The sequence below is a fragment of the Miscanthus floridulus genome, chromosome 2 (assembly GCF_019320115.1).
Source record: "Miscanthus floridulus cultivar M001 chromosome 2, ASM1932011v1, whole genome shotgun sequence".
NCBI lineage: Eukaryota > Viridiplantae > Streptophyta > Magnoliopsida > Poales > Poaceae > Miscanthus > Miscanthus floridulus.
In genome coordinates this window covers 181432548-181457294 of record NC_089581.1, presented here as the reverse complement: position 1 = coordinate 181457294, position 24747 = coordinate 181432548, and the positions used below count along the sequence as shown (strand labels likewise).

General features: G+C 53.5%; 1 pseudogene; it reads left to right on the top strand.

The window, feature by feature from the left end:
- Positions 1-398: 398 nt before the first annotated feature.
- On the top strand, positions 399-1608 carry LOC136540894 (large ribosomal subunit protein uL4c-like; annotated as a pseudogene).
- Positions 1609-24747: the final 23139 nt, after the last annotated feature.

The following is a 24747-nucleotide window of genomic DNA, read 5'->3' as shown; positions in this document are numbered from 1 at the left end:
GGGGTCCCGCTCACCAGATGTGGTCACCGTGGGCAGGGATGGCGGGAGGGGAGCAGGAGGCAGCGGCGGTGCGGGGGAAGAACGCGTCGACAGCGGGGGGATGAAATGAGTGAGGGGATAGCGAGGGCGGGACCAAGGTGGCGTAATGAAGAAAATGGGCAGGGGCAGCGATGACATTTTACCTGTGCCTGCTGACTGGGCGCCAGCGTGGCTTGCCACATGTGTAAATGTGATAAATAAAGAACTTAAACTTCTCTCATCTAGCAAAGTTGTAAATGCCATTTAAAAATGATAATTAGATGAACGAGAATCTTAATAATAGTAAAAATGTAAATCCACGGAAAGTTGGACCTCTGGGGAGTGGCCGAATGGAACGGGTGGATAAGGGATAGAAGAAGCGGCAGCTGCAGGGATAGAGCCATCATCCTTGCCCCTCCCTGTACCTAGTGCAGCAAAGCCGGCACAATGCCAGGCGCCGGCGTAGCCTCACCTCTCCTGCTCTCACTCTCCTCGTCCTCGTCCTCCTTCCTCTCTTCCTCAGCCACCTCCTTCCTCCCACCCCCCTCCGCCGCGATCGCTCCGTGCGCCGCCTTTAGGACGAAGGCGGCTGTATCCATCCTCCATGCGCTGCGCGCCGAGGCGGCCACCCTCCCCGTGCTCTCATTCACCAGAGAGAGAGTCGGGGAGGTAACCCTCGACCTCAAGTCAGCGCCGCCCTCCACCACGCTATCATCACCGACCGCCAGAACGCGTGGCGGGGCACGGCCGCCATGCTCACCCGCGGCGAGGTCAGAGGCGGAGGGAAGAAGCCCTACCAGCAGAAGAAGACCGGGAAGGCGCGGCGCGGGTCTCAGCGCACCCTGCTTCGGCCCGGCGGTGGCGTCGTGTTCGGCCCCAAGCCCCGCGACTGGTCCATCAAGATCAACCGCAAGGAGAAGCACCTCACCATCTCCACTGCCCTCACCAGCGCCGCCGTGGCAGAGGACGCCTTCGTCGTCGAGGAGTTCGATGAGGCCTTCGCATCGGGGCCCAAGACCAGGGATTTCATGGCCGCTTTGCAGCGGTGGGGGCTCGACCCCAAGCAGAAAGCCATGTTCTTTGCCACAGAGTTTGACGACAATGTGCGAGTCAGCGGCAGGAACATCGGTTCCCTCAAGATGCTCACACCCAGGATGCTCAACCTGTACGACATACTCGATGCCCGCAAGCTCTTCTTTACTCCTGCTGCTGTAGACTACCTCAACTCCAGGTACGGAGCCAGCGTTTCTGATGACTACTATACTAATGATGAGGATGATGGCGAAGAAGGCACCACAACAGAAGCTGATCAAGGTACATAGCTACATAGTAACTTGTTGCTATGCTGATTGCACTATGCTGCTTGATCATTCCTGTGCTAGGCATATATGGACTCTGCTAGTAACTGCTATCCTTCAGTTAGTACATGTCTCTAAACAGGTTGAAGGAGAATAGCAAATGGTAGTGCTACAAAGCAGTAATGCCAATTGAATTGAATTGGATCACCATTATTTGGGGGGACATTCTATCTACAATGTAAATTTGAATTGCCTAAACTACACTTTATGTTCACAGTTTATGCAGTCATAACATGAGGTGTCAATAGCACAAAGATGTAACGGTAAATTAATTGTTGATAATGATGGCCACTAAAACACCGAGAGTGCATACTACTCAAGGGCTAAGGCATGGGGTTTGAATATCAGGTTTGTACAGGACTATGGGCCTGTTTGGATCCAAGGGTATATCTTAAAGCTGAATTGTGCTCTGAGTGTTTATCCCATGGGTGTGCCATCTTCAATGTTAAGAGCATCTCCAAGAGTGTTTCTTAGACTCTCCCTCATTTGAAGAGTCATTTGACTAAATTGCTCTCCCTATATTTCCACCTTCCAACAACTTCTTTATATCTTGTGCGCATTTTGGAGATCAATCCCCGTTCTCTATCTTTGGCTAGTGAGAAACCAGGAATAGAAGATGCCAATATTTGGAGATCTAATTGGAGAAACTATTGATACTTTTTCTCACCAAAATCTCTATTCCTATCAATACAGAAGCATATAAAAAGACTCTTGGAGTTGCTCTAAAGGTCCTACTTAAGGGTGCGCAAAGAACAACACCAAAGTAAACAAACAAAAAAATTCATAATAGACCTAAGACAGATATCAAACCTTTCTCTTTTAGTATTCACATGCTTCCCTGTGCACAGGTCTGTCATATCTATTTCTAATACTACACTCTATAGAATAGTACTATCAGTGTTTTGGACCGGGGGTCCTCAACCAACCAGTGAATTTGAACTGCGTGCCCCTAATCCCGGATGGTGATGCAAAGAGACACAAGGTTTATACTGGTTCAGACAATCGATGCCCTACGTCCAGTCTGAGAGATCGATCTTGTATTCCTTGCACCAAAGTGCTTGTAGTAGGGGGTTACAAGCTAGGGAGAGAGGGAGCTAGTCCTAGGTCTCGACAAGGTGTCGTGTGGGCCGCTTGAGACGTTGCTCTCAGGCAGCTGGGATGTGTGTGTGTGTGTGTGTTACAAGGTGTTCTTCTCCTCCCCCTCCCCCTAAGTGGCCCAAGTCCTCTCCTTTTATAGTTGAAGGGAGGACAAGGACAGTACATGTGTTAACTATGCGGTGTTGTGCCAATAGGGGCGGCATGTCCGAGCCCTGTGGCCTGTTCCTGTGGCGGCGTGGTCGTCGGAGTGGTCCGTCCTTGGAGCACTGGGGCGGCATGCTAGTCCCATCCGATCCTGTGCGTCGTGGGAGCCCCAGGACTGCCTTGGAGTGGGTGCGGCAGTGGACGTGCAAGCCGCTGTGGACGGACTGTGCGCGAGGCCGAGGCTTGGTCGGTGCCGAGGCTGCACCACAGTGGGGGGTCTCGGCGAGCACGGACCCCAAGATAGTCGAGACCTTGGTGCACAGTGCCGAGGCCCCAAGTGGATGGCTGATCTGGTGCGCCGGCTTGGAGGCGGTGATGACCCGGGCCACATTGTCCGTGCGATGTTGTCTTCGAGGCGGGGATCGCTGGACATAGTGTAGTGTGGGCGCTGATCGTGGGCACAGCATCAGAATACAGTGGCCGAAAATCCCCGCCGTGCCCTGTCCCAGCCGGTATGGCGCTGATGCGACCTCAGGTCCCGTCGACCATTCTGTGGCGTCGAGCCATCGTCTGGCTAAGATTGTGGGAGTGGTTGAAGTATTAATGAGACATGACGCGCTGTTGGGAGGGTTGGTCGAGGCAGGGGGCAATGGGCTACGGATGAACTGGCCTCGAGCAACATGGAGAATGAGGCCTCATGTGAGACGGAGATCGGACTCCTTGCCGAGGCCTTCTGTGGAGAGCCTCACGCAAGGCAGAAATTGTGTTCCCTGCCGAGGCCTCCCGTGGAGGGCCTCGCGCGAGGCGGAGATTGCGTCAGGACGCCGGGACCTCCTGCGTGAGGCTCGAGGCAAGGCGGAGGGCCTGGTGAGCTCGGACGTGGCGGGTGAGGGGTCCACGGCTTACCTTCTAGCTTTATTTTTTGATGGGACTTTTAGTGACCCTTTTGATGTTCACTCGGGGTACCCCGTTCTAAGGTACCCGACAGTAGCCCCTGAGCCTCCGGGGGAGTGAGTGCACTCTCCCTGAGGGTTTGCCGAGGCTTGGTTTATACCCGCTCTGTAGGAATTGGGGTTTGTTTCTTGAGGTTCCGGTGGGTGCGCGCGAGCGCACCCGCCGGGTGTAGCCCCTGAGGCCCTGGAGGAGTGGAGTTACTCCTCTAGGGGCTCTTTTCATTTTTGTGTTTGAGCGAGTAGTTTTTATCACATTTGCCGAGCCCATAAGCGCAAGTTCAGGTTGCGGGGGTCTCGGCGAGGCTGCAGGAAAAGCCCTCTAGCCTCCCCACGGAGCGAGAGGTTCATCAGGGGTCCCCCTGACTTTGGGTATGACCCTCATGCTTTCTTTTCGCTCAAAAGGAGGGGTGGAATATGCCAGGCTACCCTCGATGGGCACAAGCGTGGACACTTCCGGTGAGCTATTATCGGGTGAGTCCGAGTGGAGGCCCGCATCCTGTTCACTAGGGGACGGCTGGTGGTCCAGAGACGCACTCCAATAGTACCAGAGGGTTTCTCTAGTGGGTGCCAAGGCCATTCGCTGGGCCTTGGTGGCTCAGTGCCTCCCTACGGTGGGATCCCATTTGGAGACTTCCCTGCCGATCTCGGACATGACTTAGGATGCCCCGAGTGACTGTTCGCTCGGGCCTCGGCCATTCGTAGGCTCACCCCAAAGTCATCCCTGACTCTGTTGCCCTGGGGTGGCTATCAAAACCTCTTGGAGGCCTAGCCTTTGAACCCCTGGACTGTAACAGGCTTGGTGCCCTTTATCATGTTTGTAACGAAACCTCTAGCATGGACTTAGACCGTTTGTCTTTGTCTTGGGTGTAGGACCCCCGAGCCTCCGCCAGGAGTAGGAGGGTGGTCAGGGTTCCTCTGGCTTTTTCATCTGACCCTCACATATCATTTTCATTCGGACGGAAGGTTTGTTTGCCGAGCCCATTCTGGTCTCGGCAAGGTTGCAGGAAGAGCCCCTAGCCTCTACGTGAGAGGGCCGTCGGGAGTTCCCCTGGCTTTTTATACGCCCCTCGCGCGTGAGGGTTTGTTTGCTAAGGCCCCGTTGGGCGCGAGCCCGGGTCGTGGGATCTTGGCATATTTGCAGGAAGAGCCCCCTAGCCTCTGCACAGGGTGAGAGGGCCGTCAGGAGCTCCCCTGACTTTTTATATGACCATCACGCTTCCTTTTCGCTCGGAAGGAGGGTTTGTTTTGCCGAGACCCTTCGAGTGCAAGTCGGGGTTGTTAGGTCTCGACAAGGTTGCAGGAAGAGCTCCCTAGCCTCTACATAGAGCGAGAAGGCCGTTGGGGGTTCCCCTAACTTTTTGTGTGACCCTCACGCTTCCTTTTCGCTCGGAATGAGGGGTGGAATGTGCCTCGCTACCCTCGATGGGCACGAGCGGTGGCACTTCCGGTGAGCTGTTATCGGGTAGTCCGAGTGGAGGCCCAAACCCCATTCGCTAGGGGATGGCTAGCGGTCCAGAGACACACTCCAAGAGTACCAAAGGATTTCTCTAGTGGGTGCCGAGGCCGTTCGCTGGGCCTCAGTGGCTCGGTGCCTCCCTATGGTGGGATCCCATTCGGAGACCTTCCTGCCAGTCTCGGACACAACTTTGGGCATCCCAAGCATTTCGCTTGCTTGGGTCTCGGCCCCGTATAGGCTCGCCCACGGTCGTCCCTGACTCTGTTATCCTAGGGCAGCTGTCGAAACCTTTTGGGGCCCAGCCTTCGAACCCCTGGACCGTAATAGGCTCAGAGCCTGGTTCCTTCATATGAAAGGAATAGGCCGTGGGGAATATCTCCCCTATTGGCTCGGCAACGGGTGGCGCGCCTTTTGAGGCAGTTTCCTAGAGAGGTGAAAAGACGCCTGCTACCGTAGTGGCCGAGCATGACGTGGTGGATGGGACGTAACTGCTCCCGCATTTAATGAGGGAGACGTGGGCGCGTGGGCCAGCGAAATTGGCTCGTGGTTAACTGCGCTGGATCGGGGGGGGGGGGGAACTTCCCTGATTTCGTCGCCCGTTCGTTTCGCCTTCCTCCCTGCATAAATACCCGAAGAGTCTCGCCCCTCCTCGTCTTACCTTGCCTGCATTAGCACTGCCTCCGCTAAGCCGTTGCTAGAGCAGCGGGTGCTGGGAAGAAGAGGAGAGAAGAGCGAGCCTAGGGAGAAAGCGAGAAAAAAGCGAGAGCGTGGGAGAGAGAGAAAAACTCACCGCCGCACCCAATTCCTCCATCGCACCAATGGCCGGTGACATCGTCGTTGTCGAGGCAGACCCCTAGGATCCGTAGGACGTCACCGAGGAGATGCTTCAGTCGCATGTCAATGGTGGACTCCTTCGCCCGGTGACAGACCCCACCAAGCTAGAGTGGATTGCTCCGTACGGCGAGCCAGAGCCGAGGCCTCGTGACGGCTACGTCGTGAGCTTCGTCTCCTTTCACGAGCGCGGCCTCGACGTCCCGGCGAATCAGTTCATGCAGGCGCTCCCGCACTACTACGGCGTGGAGCTCCACAACTTCAATCTCAATTCCATCGCTCAGACGGCTATCTTTGTTGCCATCTGCGAGGGGTATTTGGAGATTGCTCTCCATTGGGAGTTGTGGCTCCACCTATTCCGGGCGGGGCACACTACCAAGCCGATGGGTACGTCGGGTAAGAGGAAGGCGACGAGGGCCAGCGGCTGCACTCTCCAAGTACGCTAGGACCGCCTGCACCTCTATATCCCGGCCCAACTCGCGTCCTCCAATCGCCGGTGGTACACAAGTTGGTTCTACCTTCGCAATGATGACGGAGGAGTTCCCCCTACACTGGGCAGATTGTGGGGAGTTGCCCGAAGAGATGGAAGTACGGTGTCCCGAAGGACGACCAGCCCAAGCTGCAGCCGCTTCTGGAGGGGCTGGCGAGGCTGTGGGGCCACGGTCTCACCATGGCTATGGTCGTGGCTGCCTTCCACCGCCGGAGGGTGCTGCCGCTGATGGCTCGGCGGTGGCGGCTGTTCGAGATGAAGCCAGGTGAGCCTATTGAGGGCACTCGGATGTCCTCCTCTGCCCTTTCCGATGAGGAAATTCTTCGTCAGGTGGGAGAGACGGTAGAGGCGAAGCTGAGGGGCGGCAACTTGACCCCTATCGCAATGCGGCCATCGTGGGGGTTCCTTTTGCTAGTAAGTCATGTGCCGCCGTAGCCTCCGAGCCTCCTCAATCTCCACTTTCCCTTTGTTTCCTCATGCGCGTCCGTTGTTCCTGCAGGGGATGGGGGACATGCGCTCCTCTCTGCCGCCCATTCTCGAGGACACGAGGCGGCGGGCGATCAACCGTGCGCACGCTGACACGTAGAAAAAGCGGAAAGACGCCAAGGCGGCGAAGCGTACGAAGCAAATCCTCACGCGCGAGGAGCTAGATAAGCGCCGCCGTCAACAACGGAAGGATGGTCTCCCGTTGGAGGAATCCCCATCGACGTCGCTGTCGATGGAGGCCTCGGACAGGGATGACGGGGGCGAGGTGGGGCGAGGTCCCCTGGACCACCTTCCTGACGTAGTGGAGGTGGCGCCCGGGGCGTTGGCAAGCGGCCCGGCACTCCTGGGAGGAGGAGAAGCGGACTTGGGGCCGGCGGTTGCCCGCTCCAGGGCCGAGGCCGATACGTCCGAGGCATGGGCGTTGGGCAAATGCGCCGTCAGCCCGGTGGGCTCGACGGCCATGGTGGAGCACATGGCGGTGGAGACGACGCCACCGCCCTCGTAGAGGACCGAAGGGGCACCGGGGTCCATTGAGGACCGACCGATGCCGATGGATACGGAGGCGATGCCTCTACCGCCTCCTCCGCCGTTGCGGACGAGGTTTGCCGTGGTGAAGCAGTTGCCGCCCCATTCAAGGTAAGTGTATTTTTGGCAGGGTCATAGTGCCTTCCGTTCGCTTTTTTGGTCTCGCGCTGACCCTGTAGGTTATTTTTCCTTAGTCGAAAGCGGCCCACGGATGAGCTTCCCTTGGCGCCCTTAAGGCGCTCAAGGCAAGCCCTGGCTCCTCCGCCCACTGGGTGGCAGAGGCCCAAGCCGCTATCCAACGTGGCGTGGCGTCGGCGAGGGTCGACCCGAAGCAGCCGGCCGCCCAAGGAGGGGCTACCGAGGCGACCCCTACATAGACGAGGGAGGGAGCACTTCCGCCCCACGGGGGTGAGGCTCATGAGTTGGATGGGGCCGGCGTGCCCTTGGTTGCCGTGGTCCTCGGGGTCTCCGAGGCTGAGGCGACGAAGGACAGGGCGCCCAAGACCGCTGAGACCACAGTGGCCGTGGTCGGTGTTTCTACGTCCTCTGAGGCCACGATGGCGGAGGCTGGAGCCCCCAAGACCATCGAGGCCATCGTACTGGCGGCGAGGCCATCTGTCTAGGAGGCGAAGATGAAGGCGGCGGAGGCCTCGGTGGTGCCCTTGGTTCAGGGGGCCACTGTTGTTGCGAGAGAGCGCCCAGGAGGCGGAGGTCTATCCGATCTCCTCCGATGATACTTCCTGGGCGCGGGAGGTGGTCGACGCTGAGGATGCTGATGCCGTGGAACAGCCGGCGCCGGTCTTGGATGAGGGAAGCTCGGCCCTCGTGCGGGCGTGACCCGAGCCTCGCGGGTGGGATTACCCGCGAGTACTATGGCGAAGTCGGGACGACCTTGAGGGGGAGCCTCTGTTCGCCCTTGAGGACATAGCCGAGGGCGGGCACTGGGGCACCTTCATGCAATACCACCAGCTAGCGGAGTGGTCGCTACGGATGGCCCTGTCCGTGGTGGCCGACGAACTGCCCGGAGTCGCCTAGGTTCGCGTTTTCCTTTCTCACTTGACGTTGTCCTTTTCTGGTTTTGTTGCAATCAATGACCCCAGTTCTGCTTCCCCAGGAGCTCGAGACCTAGACCCTTGGGAAGTCGATCTTTCTTCGGCAGGAGAGGGGCGTCTGGGACCAGCTTCAGCGGCAGAAGGGCCTTCTTGCTGGCGCCAACGAGCTCCTGTCGGCGCGGAGCGCGGAGGTAGAGGACCTCCGCCTTCGTTGTGCCAACGTGAAGGTCGAGGTGGCCATGGCCCAGACCCAGCTTGCCCCTCTAGTGGCGTGGGTGAAGGAGTTGGAGGAGGATCTCACCCGCGCAGTCAGCGATCGGGATGCCTTTAGGGGCCGAGCCGTTGAAGCTACAGCCTCGGCCGCGGCTCTCGTGGGGCAGCTAGGGGCGGAATAGGGGTCGCACCAGCTGGCGAAAGGTGCCTTGGATGAGGCCCTTGCTGCAGCTGAGGCCTCGTAAACCAAGGCTGTGGTTTGGAGGGGGACGGTTGAGGGTGAGTTTTAGTCCCCTCATTTTGTTTTCTTTTCCTTATGTTCGCTCCCTAACTCCCTTGTGTGACGCAGAGCTGGGGAGTGAAGCTTCTAGGGTGGCCAAGGCTTCTTGGGTTGAGGCCCAGCGCTTGAAGGAGGAGGCCGAGGCTTCCTGGGCCGAGGCCCTGTGCTAGAAGGAGAGAGCCGAGGCCTGTCAGGTCGAGACCCGACGCTGGGAGCAGAAGGCCAAGGGTGAGTTCCGTGGGCTTCTGCCCCTAACTTAGGTTGCTTTTTCCCTTGCTCGACCTCATTCCATTTTCCGCGGTGCAGAGTCAGAGGCGGAGGTTACTCGGGCCGCCGAGGCTTCCAGCGTGGTGTAGACGGTGCTCGAGATCGAGATCGGGGAGCACGAGGCGCTGAAGCGTGCTGCCCTTTCTACCTGCGAGGCCCTAGAGGTTGAAGGGGTTCAGTCAGGCAGCTCCCTAAGGAGCCGTTTGATCACGCTGAGCAACCAGGTGTGCGAGCGGCTCCGAGGAGCACTGCACATGGGTGTCAAGCACGCACTGGCCGTCATCTCTTCTCACTACGTCAGCGTCAACCTCCCGGCCATCAGTGATGGGTATGTCCTGCCCGATGATGACGAGGAGGCTGACGCGGCGGTCACGAAGCTGATGGAGGCGGCGAAAGGCCCTAGCACGGCGCTGGCGATGCTCTTTGAAGAGGAGGTGGTTCCTCCCCTGCCATCTGCCGGTGCTGAAGGCCCTGAGTCTTGATCTGGGCCCCGGGGGCTATGTAAAAATAGAGTAGGAGTTATTTTTGTATCGTAATGCTTGTGGCCGTTGAGGCCTTTATTTCTGAAGTATTTGTGTTTCTTAGTTGTTTTTCTTATGTTTCCGAGCCTCTGCCCTCTGTTGCTCTTGATCAGATTTTGTTTGCAAAACACCCCCTTGGGGCCTAAGCCGTCCCTTGGGCGAGAGGTAGTGAGGGAGTGTCGTAGCCCAGAGGCGTAGGCCGTCTCACGGCTCTACCGGCCTCTTGCTTAGGAAACAGACCTTGGTCTGAGGAGTTTTTACAACTGATTCGTCAGAGCCTGCTAGAGTCGTGGCATAGGAATTTTTGCGAAAAACAACTAAAGAATGGTGCGTGAGACCTAGGGGGAGTCCCCCATCTAGCCCCCGAGGGAGGCTTGGTTCTGCCAAGGCAGAGCCGAGTCTCCCTTGTCGTGTTACTGTATTGCCGAGCCCTATGATGGGCTCGGGGGGTTTCTCGAAAAATTAGACCAACTAAAGAACGCTTTTTAATTGTATTTCGAGAAACGACATATACAATGCTTGGAAATTTAGGGATAAAAGCGACGTAGCTGTTCTATGTTCCAAGCGTTGATGAAGACTTCGCCCTTCTTGTTGGCTAGCTTGTAGGTCCCGGGCTTCAGTACTTGGGCGATGATGTACGGTCCTTCCCATGGCGGGGTCAGCTTGTGGCGGCCCTTGTTGCTCTGTGCTAGCCTCAACACTAGGTCGCCTACCTTCAAGTCTCGGCCTCGGATGCGTCGGGCCTGATAGTGCCGTAGGCTCTGCTGGTATTTGGCCGAGTGTAGTAGCGCGACGTCCCGGGCTTCCTCTAGCTGATCAAGGGCGTCTTCTCGGGTGGTGCGGTTACTTTGTTCATTATAGGCTTGTAGCCTCAGGAAACCATATTCTAAGTCGGTGGGGAGGATGGCCTCGGCCCCATAGACCAGGAAGAAAGGCGTGAACCCCGTGGCTCGGCTTGGAGTGTTCCTCAGGCTCCAGATGACCGACAGGAGTTCAGCGAGCCATTTCTTGCCAAACTTTTTCAACCGGTTGTGAATCCTTGGCTTGAGGCCTTGTAGGATCATGCCGTTGGCACGCTCTACTTGGCTGTTGGTCCTTGGGTGTCCTATGGCTGACCAGGCCACACAGATGTGGTGGTTGTCGCAAAACATCAGGAACTTTTTGCCGGTGAACTGTGTCCCGTTGTCGGTGATGATGGTGTTGGGGGCCCCAAATCTATGGATAATGTCAGTGAAGAACAGCACCGCCTGCTCGGATTTGATTCGATTGATCGGACGAGCCTTGATCCATTTGGAGAACTTGTCGATTGATACCAGTAGATGGGTGTAGCCCCCAGGGGCCTTCTGCAGTGGCCCGACCATGTCGAGCCCCCACACGGCGAACGGCCACGTGATGGGGATGGTTTGCAGGGCCAGGGCCGGGAGATGTGTCTGCCGAGCATAGTACTGGCATCCTTCGTAGGAGCATACTAGCTTGGTAGCGTTGGCGACCGCCGTCGGCCAGTAGAACCCTTGGCGAAAAGTGTTCCCCATGAGCGTCCGAGGCGCTGCATGGTGCCCACAGGCGCCTGCGTGCAAGTCCCAAAGAAGGGCTCTGCCTGCCTCGGTAGTGATACATCGTTGGAGGACACCTGAGGGACTTCGCCTATACAGTTCGTCATTGTAGAGGGCGTAGGTCTTGGCTCGGCGCACAAGCCGTTGTGCTTCGGTCTTGTCGCCAAGAAGCTCCCCCCGATCAAGCTAATCGAGGAACGGGATTCGCCAATCTGTGTCTTGACCAGTCTGCGGAGGCTCGGTGTTGACTTCCATGATATCGGGCTCGGTCGAGGGGGTCTCGACAGTGGAGGGGGCGTCGAGTTTCGCCGTGGTTTCCACCGGTGGACCCTCCTCTGTTACCAAGGTGTAGTTAATGGAAGGCCTGTGGAGGTCTCTGGCAAAGACGTTCAGGGGATCGGTGCCTGTGCCGAGGCCATCTTTGCCAGCTCGTCGGCAGCCTTGTTGTATTTCCGTGCGATGTGATTTAGTTTGAGACTATCGAACTATTCTTCTAGGCGTCGTACCAACTTGTAGTAAGCCTCCATTTTGGGGTCGAGGCAATTTGACTCCTTCATCACTTTGATCTATGATGAGCCTCGAATCGCCTCGGACGTTGAGGCGCCGTGCCCCAAGTTCGATGGCAACTTGCAAGCCATTGATGAGGGCCTCGTACTTGGCCACATTGTTGGAGGCAGCGAAGTGGAGCCGCACCATGTAGCGCATGTGTACTCCGAGGGGCGAAATGAAGAGCAGACCCATGTCTACCCCGGTCTTCATTAGGGATCCGTCGAAGTATAGGGTCTAGCACTCCGTCTGAATTTGAGCAGGTGGCAGTTGGGTGTCTGTCCACTCAGCCACGAAATCAGCCAAGACCTGAGACTTGATCGCTTTTCGAGGCGCAAAAGTGAAGGTTTCCCCCATAAGTTTGATGGTCCACTTGGCTATCCTGCCCGAGGCCTCCCGGTTATGAACTATCTCGCCCAGGGGGAAAGATGATACCACAGTCACTAGGTGCGACTCGAAGTAGTGACGCAATTTGCACCGGGTCAGGGCCACGGCATAGACCAGCTTCTGGATGTGAGGGTAGCGTGCTTTGGTCTCGGAGAGCACCTCGCTGATGAAATAAACAGGACGTTGGGTGGGTAGAGTATGCCCCTCTTCCTGCCTCTCTACCACTACGGCAGCGCTGACCACTTGGGTTGTTGTGGCGACGTAGAGCAAGAGGGCCTCATCCTTGGTCGGGGGTACCAGGACGGGAGGATTTGTGAGCAGCCTCTTGAGTCTGTCGAGGGCTTCTCCGGCCTCGGGGGTCCAAGAAAAACGCTTAGATTTTCTCAAGAGTCGGTACAGAGGCAAACCTTTTTCGCCGAGGCGCGAGATGAAGCGGCTCAGGGCCGCAAGGCATCCCATGACCCTCTATACTCCCTTGAGGTCTCTGATTGGTCCCATGCTGGTTATGGCTGAGACCTTCTCTGGGTTGGCTTTGATGCCGTGTTTTGAGACTATGAACCCCAAGAGCATGCCTCAGGGGATCCCAAACACACACTTCTCGGGATTGAGCTTGATGCCCTTCTCCCTAAGGCATTTGAAGGTTATCCTCAAGTCGTCGATGAGATCCTCGGCCTTTCTGGTCTTGACCACGATGTCGTCCACGTAGGCCTCTACGGTCCACCCAATGTTGTCGTCGAAGACTTGGGTCATGCACCGCTGGTACGTGGCACCTGCGTTTCTAAGGCCGAAAGGCATAGTCACATAGCAGTACATGCTGAATGGTGTGATGAAAGAAGTCGCGAGCTGGTCTAACTCTTTCATCTTGATTTGATGGTAACCAGAATACGCATCAAAGAAAGATAGGGTCTCGCACCCTGCAGTGGAATCAACGATTTGATCGATTCGGGGTAATGGGAAGGGGACTTTTGGATAGGCTTTGTTCAAATCGGTGTAGTCTACGCACATCCTCCATTTCCCATTTTTCTTCTTGACTAACACGGGGTTAGCCAACCACTCTGGGTGGGACACTTCTTTGATGAATCCGACCGCCAAGAGTTTCTGAATCTCCTCACCGATGGCCTTACGCTTTTCCTTGTCGAAGCGGTGCAGGCATTGCCTCACCGGCCTAGATCCGGCCCGGATGTCCAGGGCATGCTCGGTGACGTCCCTTGGTATGCCCGGCATGTCTAAGGGACTCCATGCGAATACATCAGCGTTTGCACAGAGAAAGTCAACGAGCACGGCTTCCTATTTGATGTCAAGGGTGGCGCTGATCCTCAGCGCTCGATCGTCAGGGCAGGCGGGGTCGACCAGGACAAGTTTGGTGGCTTCCGCGGGCTCGAACGCCCCCGCGCGATGCTTGGAGTCAGGCGCCTCACCACTGAGTTGGTCGAGGTGGGCGATGAGGGTCTCGGCTTCCGCAAGAGCCTCGGCGTACTCGATGCACTCAACGTCGTAGTCGTATGCATGTTCGTACGTGGACTCAATCATGATGATACCGCTAGGGCCTGACATCTTGAGCTTGAGGTAGGTATAGTTGGGGACTGCCATGAACTTGGTGTAGCACGGCCACCCCAGGATGGCGTGGTAGGCTCCCCTGAACCCGACTACCTCGAAGGTAAGGACTTCCTTGCGGTAGTTGGAGGGAGTGCTGAAGCAGACGGGAAGGTCGATGCGCCCAATGGGTCACGTGCGCTTCCCTGGCACGATGCCGTGGAAAGGGGCGATGTCGCCTTGGAGCCTCGATCGGACGATTTCCAAGAGCTCCAGGGTATTGACGTAGAGGATGTTGAGGCCGCTGCCTCCGTCCATCAACACCTTGGAGAGTCGGGTGTTGCCGATGATCGGGTCAACAACTAGTGGGTACCGCCTGGGATTCGGAACATGGTCAGGGTGGTCATCTCGATCGAAGGTGATCGCCTCCCGAGACCAGTCGAGGTACTAGGGGGTGGCCACCTTGATCGAGAAGACTTCTCAGCGTTCCCTCTTGCGCTGCCGCACCGTAAGGCATGCCGAGGGTCCACCGAAGATCATGAAGGCATTGCATACCTCGGGGAACCCGTCATCCTTGTCCTCGTCCTGGTCGCCGGTGCCCTTCTGCTTGGAGTCATCGTCGGGGAGCCCAAGCCTAGCGTAGTAACGTCACAGCATGGAGCAATCCTCAAGGGCATGCTTGACCGGACCTTGGTGGTAAGGGCATGGTTTCTTGAGCATGTCGTCGAAAGGCCTAGGGCCTCTGGGGCCCTAGGGATTCTTGCGTTCTGTAGCCCCGACCAGATCGGCCTCCAGGACCTCTTGCTTCCCTAGACGCCCCTTTTTCTTTCTCTTGGGGAGGTGGGAGGCCGAGGCCTCGGGGGCCTCGTCCCTCCACTTTCCCTTGGTGTCGCTGTCGGGGAAGATGGCTCTGACAGCCTCCTCACCCGAGGCCAAGTTGGTGGCGATGTCGAGGAGCGCAACAGCGGAGCATGGTATGTTCCGACCTAACTCTCAAACCAGGTCTCGGCAGGTGGTGCCGGAGAGGAAAGCCTGGACGATCTCCGAGTCGCCAACGCTGGGCAACTCGGTGCACTATTTGGAGAAGCGCCGGATGAAGTCTCGGAGAGACTCGTTCGGCTTCTGGCGACAGCTTTTAAGGTCCCAAGAGTTCCCAGGGTGCACGTATGTGCCTTGGAAGTTCCCAACGAAGATCCTAACCAAGTCGTGCCAGTCGTGGATTTGTGAGGGAGAAAGGTGCTCGAGCCAGGCTCACGCTGAGTCTAACAAGAGCAAGGGGAGGTTATGGATGATGAGCAGGTCATCGTCCATGCCACCTAGCTGGCAGGCCAGGCGGTAATCGGCAAGCCAGAGTTCGGGGTTGGTCTCACCGCTATATTTCGCGAGATTGGCTGGTTGCCGAAACTGGGCCGGGAAAAGGGCAGCGCGGATGGCCCTGCTGAAGACCCGAGGGCCTAGCGGTTCAGGAGAAGGACTGCGGTCCTCCTCGCTGTCATAGCGACCGCCTCGGTGTGGGTGGTAGCCCTGAGCGGGCCCCTCGTTATTGTGGCGTCATCACTTGCTGACCACCTCATGGTCTCCCTACACCTCGCGTCTATTGCCGAGGCGGTCCAGAAGCACGGGGACCCTATGGGCTATCGACGCTCGAGCAGGCTCAGAACGAGTCGGGGCTTCCCTGTCCTGCCGAGGCGGTGCCACAGGCAGGTTCAAGATGCCCCCATGCCGTCGAGAGGCGGAACTCTCGGCCTGCTGAACCACGGTGGTCTCTAGGAGATCCTGGAGCTCACCACGGACTCGCCGCCCCTCTGTGGTATAAGGCTTGGGCATTGCGCGGACCAGCATTGCCGCAGCCACGATGTTCTGGCTAGCACGATTGAAGACTGGGGTTGCTCACTCCCTTCGTCGTCATGGATGCGGTGATGCACATCGTGGGCCCTCCGTCGGGCTCCTCCGCCTTCACCGCGACCTCGCTGTTCCTGTTCGAGAGAGTCTCGAAGCTGCTGCAGAAGAAGTTGGTATTGTTTGACCTTGGCCTGGAGCTCATGGAGTTGTTCCAGGTCTAGGCATTGAGGTCACTCAAGGGCGGGGATCTCGTTTCGTGCGGCCGGTAGGACAATGCGTGGAGGTGCCTGTACCTGGGCGAAGCGGGGAACGGCTACCTATCCCCTCGTCCTCTTCACCCGCCCTCGGCATCCCGAGCCTGACGTGAAAACATTTGCGAGTGGGGCCGTAGGTACCCTCGTCGTCGGAGTCGGAGTGGCCGAAGTAGTAGTCGCTTGCGGCCAAGAACTGGCGCATAGCCCCAGGGTCGTGGAGTCCGGAGAAATCCACTCCGGGCCATGCCTCGTCCTCCTCCGAGGAGTCGGCGTGGGTGCTCAGGTCGAGAGCGAAGCGCTGGCGACGTTCTGAGGGATCCTCGTGAGCGGCAGTGTAAGCGTAGGCGTAAGAGGTGGCGGCATTTCTCAACCCAAAAGGGTATGGGGATGGTGCCGTCGCCAGACTCTGCTCCGCCGGGATCGGCTCCTCAGGGAGTGGTGGAGCGGAGCTTGATGACTGGGCATCGCCGTGTGCCACCGGCGATTTTCCTTTGTCCAAGCTGAGGCTAGACAGGTCCCCAGCCAGGGACCCTGTGCCAATAGCTGGTTGTAGGATATCGGCGGGGAGCAGCATGCCGTCCTCGCGTAGCGTCGGGGTGGTCTTGCCCACGTCATGCCTGGCGAGCGCGGTGGGAGCGGCCGCCCGAGCGTTGCCTGCGCCTAGGCTGCCGGTGCGTGACTTCATCGTCGGCTGGTGGGGCTCGAGGAGTGAGGAGTACCATGTCGTACTCATGCCCTAGAGACATGAACTCTAGGCTCCCGAACCAAACCACCGTGCCGAGACGCAGTGGTCATACGGGGCCCGCCATCCGGAACCTGCTGGGGTGATGAAATTGACATGCAGAGGCCCCTACCTGGCGCGCCAACTGTCGGTGTTTCAGACCGGGGGGTCCTCAACCAACCAGTGAATTTGAACTGCGTGCCCCCTAATCCCGGATGGTGATGCAAAGAGACACAAGGTTTATACTGGTTCAGGCAATCGATGCCCTACGTCCAATCTGAGAGATCGATCTTGTATTCCTTGCACCGAAGTGCTTGTAGTAGGGGGTTACAAGCTAGGAAGAGAGGGAGCTAGTCCTAGGTCTTGGCAAGGTGTCGTGTGGGCCGCTTGAGACGTTGCTCTCAGGTAGCTAGGATGTGTGCGTGTGTGTGTGTTACAAGGTGTTCTTCTCCTCCCCCTCCCCCCTAAGTGGCCCAAGTCCTCTCCTTTTATAGTTGAAGGGAGGACAAGGACAGTACATGTGTTAACTATGCGGCGTCGTGCCAACAGGGGCGGCATGTCCGAGCCCTGTGGCCTGTTTCTGTGGCAGCGTGGTCGTCGGAGTGGTCCGTCCTTGGAGCACTGGGGCGGCGTGCTAGTCCCATCCGATCCTGTGTGTCGTGGGAGCCCTGGGACTACCTCGGAGTGGGTGTGGCGGTGGACGTGCAAGCCGCTGTGGACAGACTGTGCGTGAGGCCGAGGCTTGGTCAGTGCCGAGGCTGCACCGTAGTGGGGGGTCTCGGCAGGCACGGACCCCAAGATAGCCGAGACCTTGGTGCACAGTGCCGAGGCCCCGAGTGGGCGGCTGATCTGGTGCGCCGGCTTGGAGGCGGTGATGACCCGTGCCACGTTGTCCGTGCGATGTTGTCTTCGAGGCGGGGATCGCGGGACACAGTGTAGTGTGGGCGCTGATCGTGGGCACAACGTCAGAATACAGTGACCAGTAATCCCCGCCGTGCCCTGTCCCAGCCGGTATGGCGCTGATGCGACCTCGGGTCCCGTCGACCATTCTGTGGCGTCGAGCCATCGTCCGGCTGAGATTGCGGGAGTGGTTGAAGTATTAATGAGACATGACGCGCTGTCGGGAGGGTTGGTCGAGGCGGGGGGCGACGGGCTGTGGACGAACCGGCCTCGAGCGACACGGAGAATGAGGCCTCGCGCGAGACGGAGATCGGACTCCTTGCCGAGGCCTTCCGTGGAGAGCCTCGCGCGAGGCGAAAATCGTGTTCCCTGCCGAGGCCTCCCGTGGAGGGCCTCGCGCGAGGCGGAGATTGCGTCAGGACGCCGGGACCTCCTGCGTGAGGCTCGAGGCGAGGCGGAGGGCCTGGTGAGCTCGGACGTGGCGGGTGAGGGGTCCACGGCTTACCTAGCTTTATTTTTTTATGGGACTTTTAGCGACCCTTTTGATGTTCGCTCGGGGTACCCCGTTCTAAGGTACCCGACAAGTACCTTCTCTTCTATGCTTCATTATGGCAAAGTGTACAGTAAATAAACATCAGTTTATTTTCAGATTCAATGCTCATGGATAGTTCCAGAAGCAATAAGTAGACAATTATTTCATCCGCTGGTGTCAAATATCATAGACTAAAGGTGCAGTTTGATTGAAAATTTAGATCTCAGCCCAGGAAAGAGCCAAAGAGGGGAGTAAGGTTCAGTAAAACAATAGCTTTTTCTTTAACACTAGTAAAATAAGGGGCTATAATGGTGAAATCTTCATAAGTGTGTGCACTTCTTTCAATCATGCTCACATTACCTAATCAATTATTTCATTTGTTTGGAAGGATGCAATTTTCCTGCTACTCTACTATAGATTTATGATATTTTGCAAACTTCTCAGAACCTTCTTTTATGCGATTCTCAGATGCAACTGAAGAGGGCGAGGCAGACAACAGTTCCTAGGTGGGAAGTGTAGATTTGTTGTTTCTTATTTGTTATGTTACCCTCGGGTGAGAGTGATGTTGGTAATTCCTCCCTAACGGGCCTTTTGTCTGCTTTATTGTAAGTTGATAATGTTCTCTTACCAAAGCAGTATATTAGATTTTCAAACTTCACATAAGTGTATGTTTACAGATACACTATCAGGTGTCAACCACTGCATATAAAGCGTTTTTCCATCTATGCTGCAACGGCAGACAGCAGTGGACAGTTATCCTGGCAACTGACGGTTATGTGGCTGATCGCTGAAATTGCTGACTTGTGCTGTGACAAGTCTTTTGCAAGGCTATCTGGATGAATGACTGCATTGTTTACACTATGGAATGAAACCTTGCGTAGTGCATGGCAGGCATGCCCTAGCTCCACTTGGATATGGAGCCTGGAAGCTCCACTTGACCCTCCTGGCTAGTGGCTAAGCCGTGGGTTGGTTGACGGCTAGTCATTTTGCTCGAATTTACTTCTAGATATTATACTTCCTCGTCCCAATCAGGGCATCAGGTGTTGTAATATTTGGGCTAGGTCCATTTATTTCATTTAATCTCAAGGCCCACGATTAATCTGGGTGGTTAAAGTGGTTAATCCCAAATGGGTAGTTAAAGAGTATCTTAACCAACTTAAATTGGTGGACTATTTGTGCACTAATTGAGAAGTTGAGGAAGAGAGAGAGGGTGCCACACGCGTGCGCGCTCGCTCGTCGAGCCATGCCGAGGCGCGGCGACGTGATGTGTGAGCTGGGTTTGGTCTGGTTTTATAGTTTTTAATCATGAGTTGATGACTAGTAACTGACGTTTTTAATCACGAGTTGATGACTAGTAACTGACACTGTGTTTAGTGACTAGCAACTAACGTGGTTTAAAAGAGTTTATGATTAGTAACTGACACTGTGTTTAGTGACACTAGCAATTGACGTGTTTTAAAAGGCTGACACCAATGACTAGTAACGGCTGGAGGTTACTGGTAACTGATGGTTGGTTAATGGCTATCAATCACATGTGACAGTGTCCAAGTTCGTTGAATCTCCTTTCTCTTGCTTCTATAAAAAAAAGGTGCTCGTACTTTGATTAACGTGCGTTGAAAAATCACTCTCTCCCTTTTTGCTGCTGCCCGCTGCTACTTTCGCATCTCCATCCTGTACCTCTGCGCGCACAGAGCAACGGGAGAGCAGGTGCCTCCGGAACCCTCGTCTGCCTATGAACCTTGCACGGGGTGTGCGGCGATTAGGTTTTTGGGGAGCAATTCCACGACTACTCGTCTAAGACGTCTTCTTCCTGGTGATCGCTCACGGAACAACAAGGTATCTTCTTTTCGGTGACCGTTCATGGGACTGCACTGCGAACACCTTCCTACATCGACTGTGGTCCACGACTTCAAGCAACACACTATGTCTGGTGCTAATGGAGCCTCCGATACCCTCGGCATGGGACCCTCCATTGGGTACACTCTAAACTTTTTTATTACCGTACTTTGCGTACTTACTGTATCAATCGGTATGTCATACTTGCATGCTGTAACTTTTGTTAGTGATATACACATGCGTATATATGTTGTCACGAACTTGCTGATGTTTTATTTCTGGATTAAATTGACCATGAAAATGTCTAATTTTCTAACAATCCAAAAACCTAATGTTATGCAATTTTCTGTCAGTGGTTTTGCTGCTGCTTTGAAGCCGAATAATTTTGATGGCAAGAATTTTATGATATGGCATGCCTAGATGGTGGTGTGGTTGACTGCTATGAACTGCTATCACGCCGCACAGGGGAAGCCTAAACAATTTACTCCTGAGGAGGAGCAAAAGTTCTTGGCTGCCGATAACCTGTTTTAAGGCGCCGTGATTAGTGCACTTCATCCTAAGTATGAGAAAAACTACATATCTTGCACATCAGGCAAAGAGTTATGGGATGCTCTTGAGGCAAAGTTTGGAGTTTCTGATGCTGGTAGTGAGATGTACCTTATGGAGCAGCTATATGACTATAAAATGGTTGAAAACCGTTCTGTAGTGGAACAGACTCATGAGATATAGACGCTAGCAATGGAACTAGAACATTTTTCATGTCTGTTGTTCGATAAGTTTGTGGCTGGCGGTATAATCGCTAAGCTGTCACCTTCTTGTAGGGATTTTGCTACTTCTCTAAAACACAAGAGACAAGAGTTTAGCGTGGCTGAGCTTATTGGATCTCTTGATGTTGAGGAGAGAGCGAGAGTAAAAGACAACTATGAAAAAGGAGTTGAGTCTTCTGTTGCCAATATGGTACAGAAAAAAAACTTATTTGCATTCCATAATAAAAAGAAGAAGAACATACAAGAGAACAACAATACAAAGCCTAAGCAAACTACACAGTTTAAGAAGAAAACAACAAGAAAGGTGGAGGTTGCTTTGTTTGCGGGAGTGATGAGCATTAGACAAGTGCGTGCCCAGACCGCAAATATAAGCAAGAAAAGAAATCAGCAAACATGGTGATTAGCAAGACTGGAGGAGGAACATCTGGGTATGGTAATTCTTTACCTTTTGTTCTTTCAGTTTGTCTTTCACCTGAGTGGTGGATGGACAGCGGTGCTAATATTCATGTGTGTGCTGATGTTTCTTTGTTTACTTCCTATCAAGCCGATAGGACTAGAGCCTTGCTGATGAGAAATGGTTCGCATGCGCGTGTTCTTGGTGTTGGTACGGTCGTTCTGAAGTTTATTTCAGAAAAGACGGTGCTATTAAAGAACGTGTAGCATGTCCCCTCCATTAAGAAGAATCTTGTTAGCGGTTCTCAAATGTGTCGCGATGGCTTTAAAATTATGCTCGAGTCCAATAAGTGTGTTGTGTCGAGACATGAAACATTTGTTGGAAAAGGTTATGATTGCGGAGGCTTGTTCCGCTTATCTTTGCTTGATGATGTGTGTAATAAAGTAGTAAACAATGTTAATATTTCATATGAGTCGAATATATGGCATTCAGGACTTTGTCACATTAATTTGGCTGTCTCACGCGGCTTGTAAATCTGAATTTAATCCCAAAATTTAACTTAGTCAAAGATTCTAAGTGTCAGGTGTGTGTGCAATCGAAGCAACCGCGCAAGCCTCACAAGGCTACTAAGGCGAGGAACTTGGCACCATTAGAACTCATTCATTCTGATTTATGCGAAATGAATGGAGAATTAACTAAAGGCGGTAAACGATACTTCATGACATTTATAGATAATTGTACTAGATTTTGCTACGTGTATTTATTGAAAACTAAAGATGAAGCGTTGCATTATTTTGAGGTAGAAAATCAACTTAAGAAGAAAATCAAATGTTTACGGTCCGATCGCGGGGAAGAATATTTCTCAAATGAATTTTCTAAGTTTTGCGCGGTGCATGGAATTATTCATAAGAGGACGCCACCATACTCACCACAATCCAATGGGATTGCAGAGAGAAAGAACCGCACTCTAACTGATTTGGTTAATGCCATGTTAGAGACTGTGGGACTATCTAAGGAATGGTGAGGTGAGGCTATATTGACAGCGTGTCATGTCCTAAATAGGGTGCCCACAAAGAATAAAAAAATTACACCATTTAAGGAACAGGAGAAGAAGAGATTAAATCTATCTTACATGTGAACTTGGGGTTGTTTAGCAAAGGTAAATGTGCCAATAAATAAAAAACGAAAGCTTGGACCAAAGGCTGTTGATTGTGTTTTTCTTGGTTATGCTATTCACAGCGTGGGTTATAGATTTTTAATTATAAATTCTAGTGTTTCTGAGATGGCTATTGATACAATCATGTAATCTAGAGACGCTATATTTTTTGAGAATAAATTTTCCATAAAAAATGCACCTAGCACGACTGGTCATGAATTTATAATTCTCTATGAGCATGAAAATTTTACTCCGATAGAATAAATTGAGGAACCCTATATGCAAAATCCTAAGGAGGATGATACTATAGTCACTAGAAAAAGTAAGAGACAGAGGACTGCAAAGCCTTTTGGTGATGACTATATTATGTACCTTATGGATGACACACCAACGACCATTGAAGAGGCATATTCCTCTCATGATGCTGACTTATGGAAGGAAGCAGTACGGAGTGAGATGGATTCTATTAAAATTTGACATTGCTGACTTATCAAAGGAAGCAGTACTGTTGTTATAGAACAAAGATATTAGTGTACTAAGATAGTGAAAAGACAACAAAGGGGAGAATTTGACATAGGGGGAGAGATATGACAAAGGAAAGGGATCAATTAAAATTTTGAGCACACAAGTAGGGGGAGCAAGCTCATAAACTTGTATGGTGTATTTGAATGTGCATTTCATATGTTTGCTTGCATGGCACAAGTTTTAAATTTCAATATACATGCTTGTGTGGTGTATGCTAGTTGTAGGTTTGAATGATGAAATAAAAAACTAGCATGCATAAGTTATCTAGAGATTTCATTTCCAAGTAGTATCGAGCTAACCATGATGCTAAGGATGGTATATTGGAGCACTCCGATTGGTATCACGCTTCAAAGGTCCATCTTTTATACCTTAGCATCATTTGATAGACATTGTCTCCTATATTTCCTATCTAAGCATATGTGCAAGCTTCAATCCAAACTCTTAGCACATATGTAGGGGGAGCAATTGCTACCATATGGAGTTCATGAAACTTGTCCATATCCTTTTACACATAGTAAATATGCTTGGACAAGCAACATGGATTCAATTAAATTACAATTCATATCTTTGTGAAAGGGTTGTTATCAATTACCAAAAATAGGGAGACTGAAAGCTCTAGTTTGGTTTTGGTGAATTGATGAAACCTTAAGTGCTAACCTAGTTTATCAATTGATCATGAGATAGGTAGCATATTCCAAGTGGTGAAGCAAATGAAGATCATGACATGATGATAGTGATGATCAAGTGCTTGGACTTGAAAAGAAGAAAGAGAAAACCAAAAGGCTCAAGGCAAAGGTATAAATGCTAGAAGCCATTTTGTTTCAGTGATCAAGACACTTAGTGAGTGTGATCACATTTAGGATCGATAGACATACTATTAAGAGGGGTGAAACTCATATCGAAATGCGGTTATCAAAGTGCCACTAGATGCTCTAACTCATTTGCTTATGCATTTAGGATCTAGTGGAGTGCTAACACCCTTAAAATGTTTTGTGAAAATATGTTAACACATGTGCACAAGGTGATTCACTTGGTGGTTCACACATTTGAGCAAGGGTTAGGAACTTCATTGGCGGAGTGTCCGCCCATAGAGTGCAGACAATCCGACGGTGCCACCGACGCCCTGTACAGAAAAGACAGGATTTCATAGAGTGGAACGGACGTGTCTGGTGGCTAAACCTAGGTGAACGTGGTCGCTGTAAGTGACCAGACGCTGGCCTCGGTAGGACTGGTGCGTCTGGTCAGTGGCAGTAGTGAACGTGCTATTTCAGTCTCTTGACCAGATGCTGGCATGAGAAATGACAGGATGCTCAGGGCCTGAGTCCGGTCAGTATGATGTATGATGACATATGCAGTGCATAGGGGAGACGTTGAGTGACTAGACGCTGGGTGAGTCCGATCGAGCATGATCGGACGTGTCCGGTCGTGATTTCTTGCTTTTGGTACCTTACTGGAAACGACCGGACGCTAGTGTTACGCGTCCGGTCACTTCGAAGCAGCGCATCTGGTCACAACTTAAATATATTTATGACCATTGAGATCGGGCGATCAGCGTCTAAATCAGGGGACACATGGCGTGCATCGCATGACCGGACGCTGAGGTCCAGCATCCGGTCGATCTGACCGGGGCGTCCGGTCACCCCGTGTTCAGTGCAGTGAGGATTTCAATAGCTCTATTTTGTGGGGGCTTCTATTTAAGCCTCATGGCCGACTCTAGCTCACTCTCTTAGCCATTTGCATTGACATAGCAACCTTGTGAGCTTAGCCAAAGCCCTCCCACTCATCTCCATCATAGATTCAACATCTTTGTGAGATTGGGAGTGAATCCAAGTGCATTGCTTGAGTGTTTGCATCTAGAGGCACTTGGTGTTCGTGTTTCGCTGTGGGACTCACATGTTACTCTTGGTGGTTGCCGCCACCTAGATGGCTTGGAGCAGCGAGGATCATCGAGCGGAGGTTGGTGATTGTCTCCGGCTCCAAACATGGTGATTGTGAGGGGTTCTTGACCTTTCCTCGATGAAGAGCCAAAAGATATTCTAGTGGATTGCTCGTGGCTTGTGTGATTCTCATCTTGTGTTGGTTGTGTGGCACCTTATTGAGGGTTTAGTG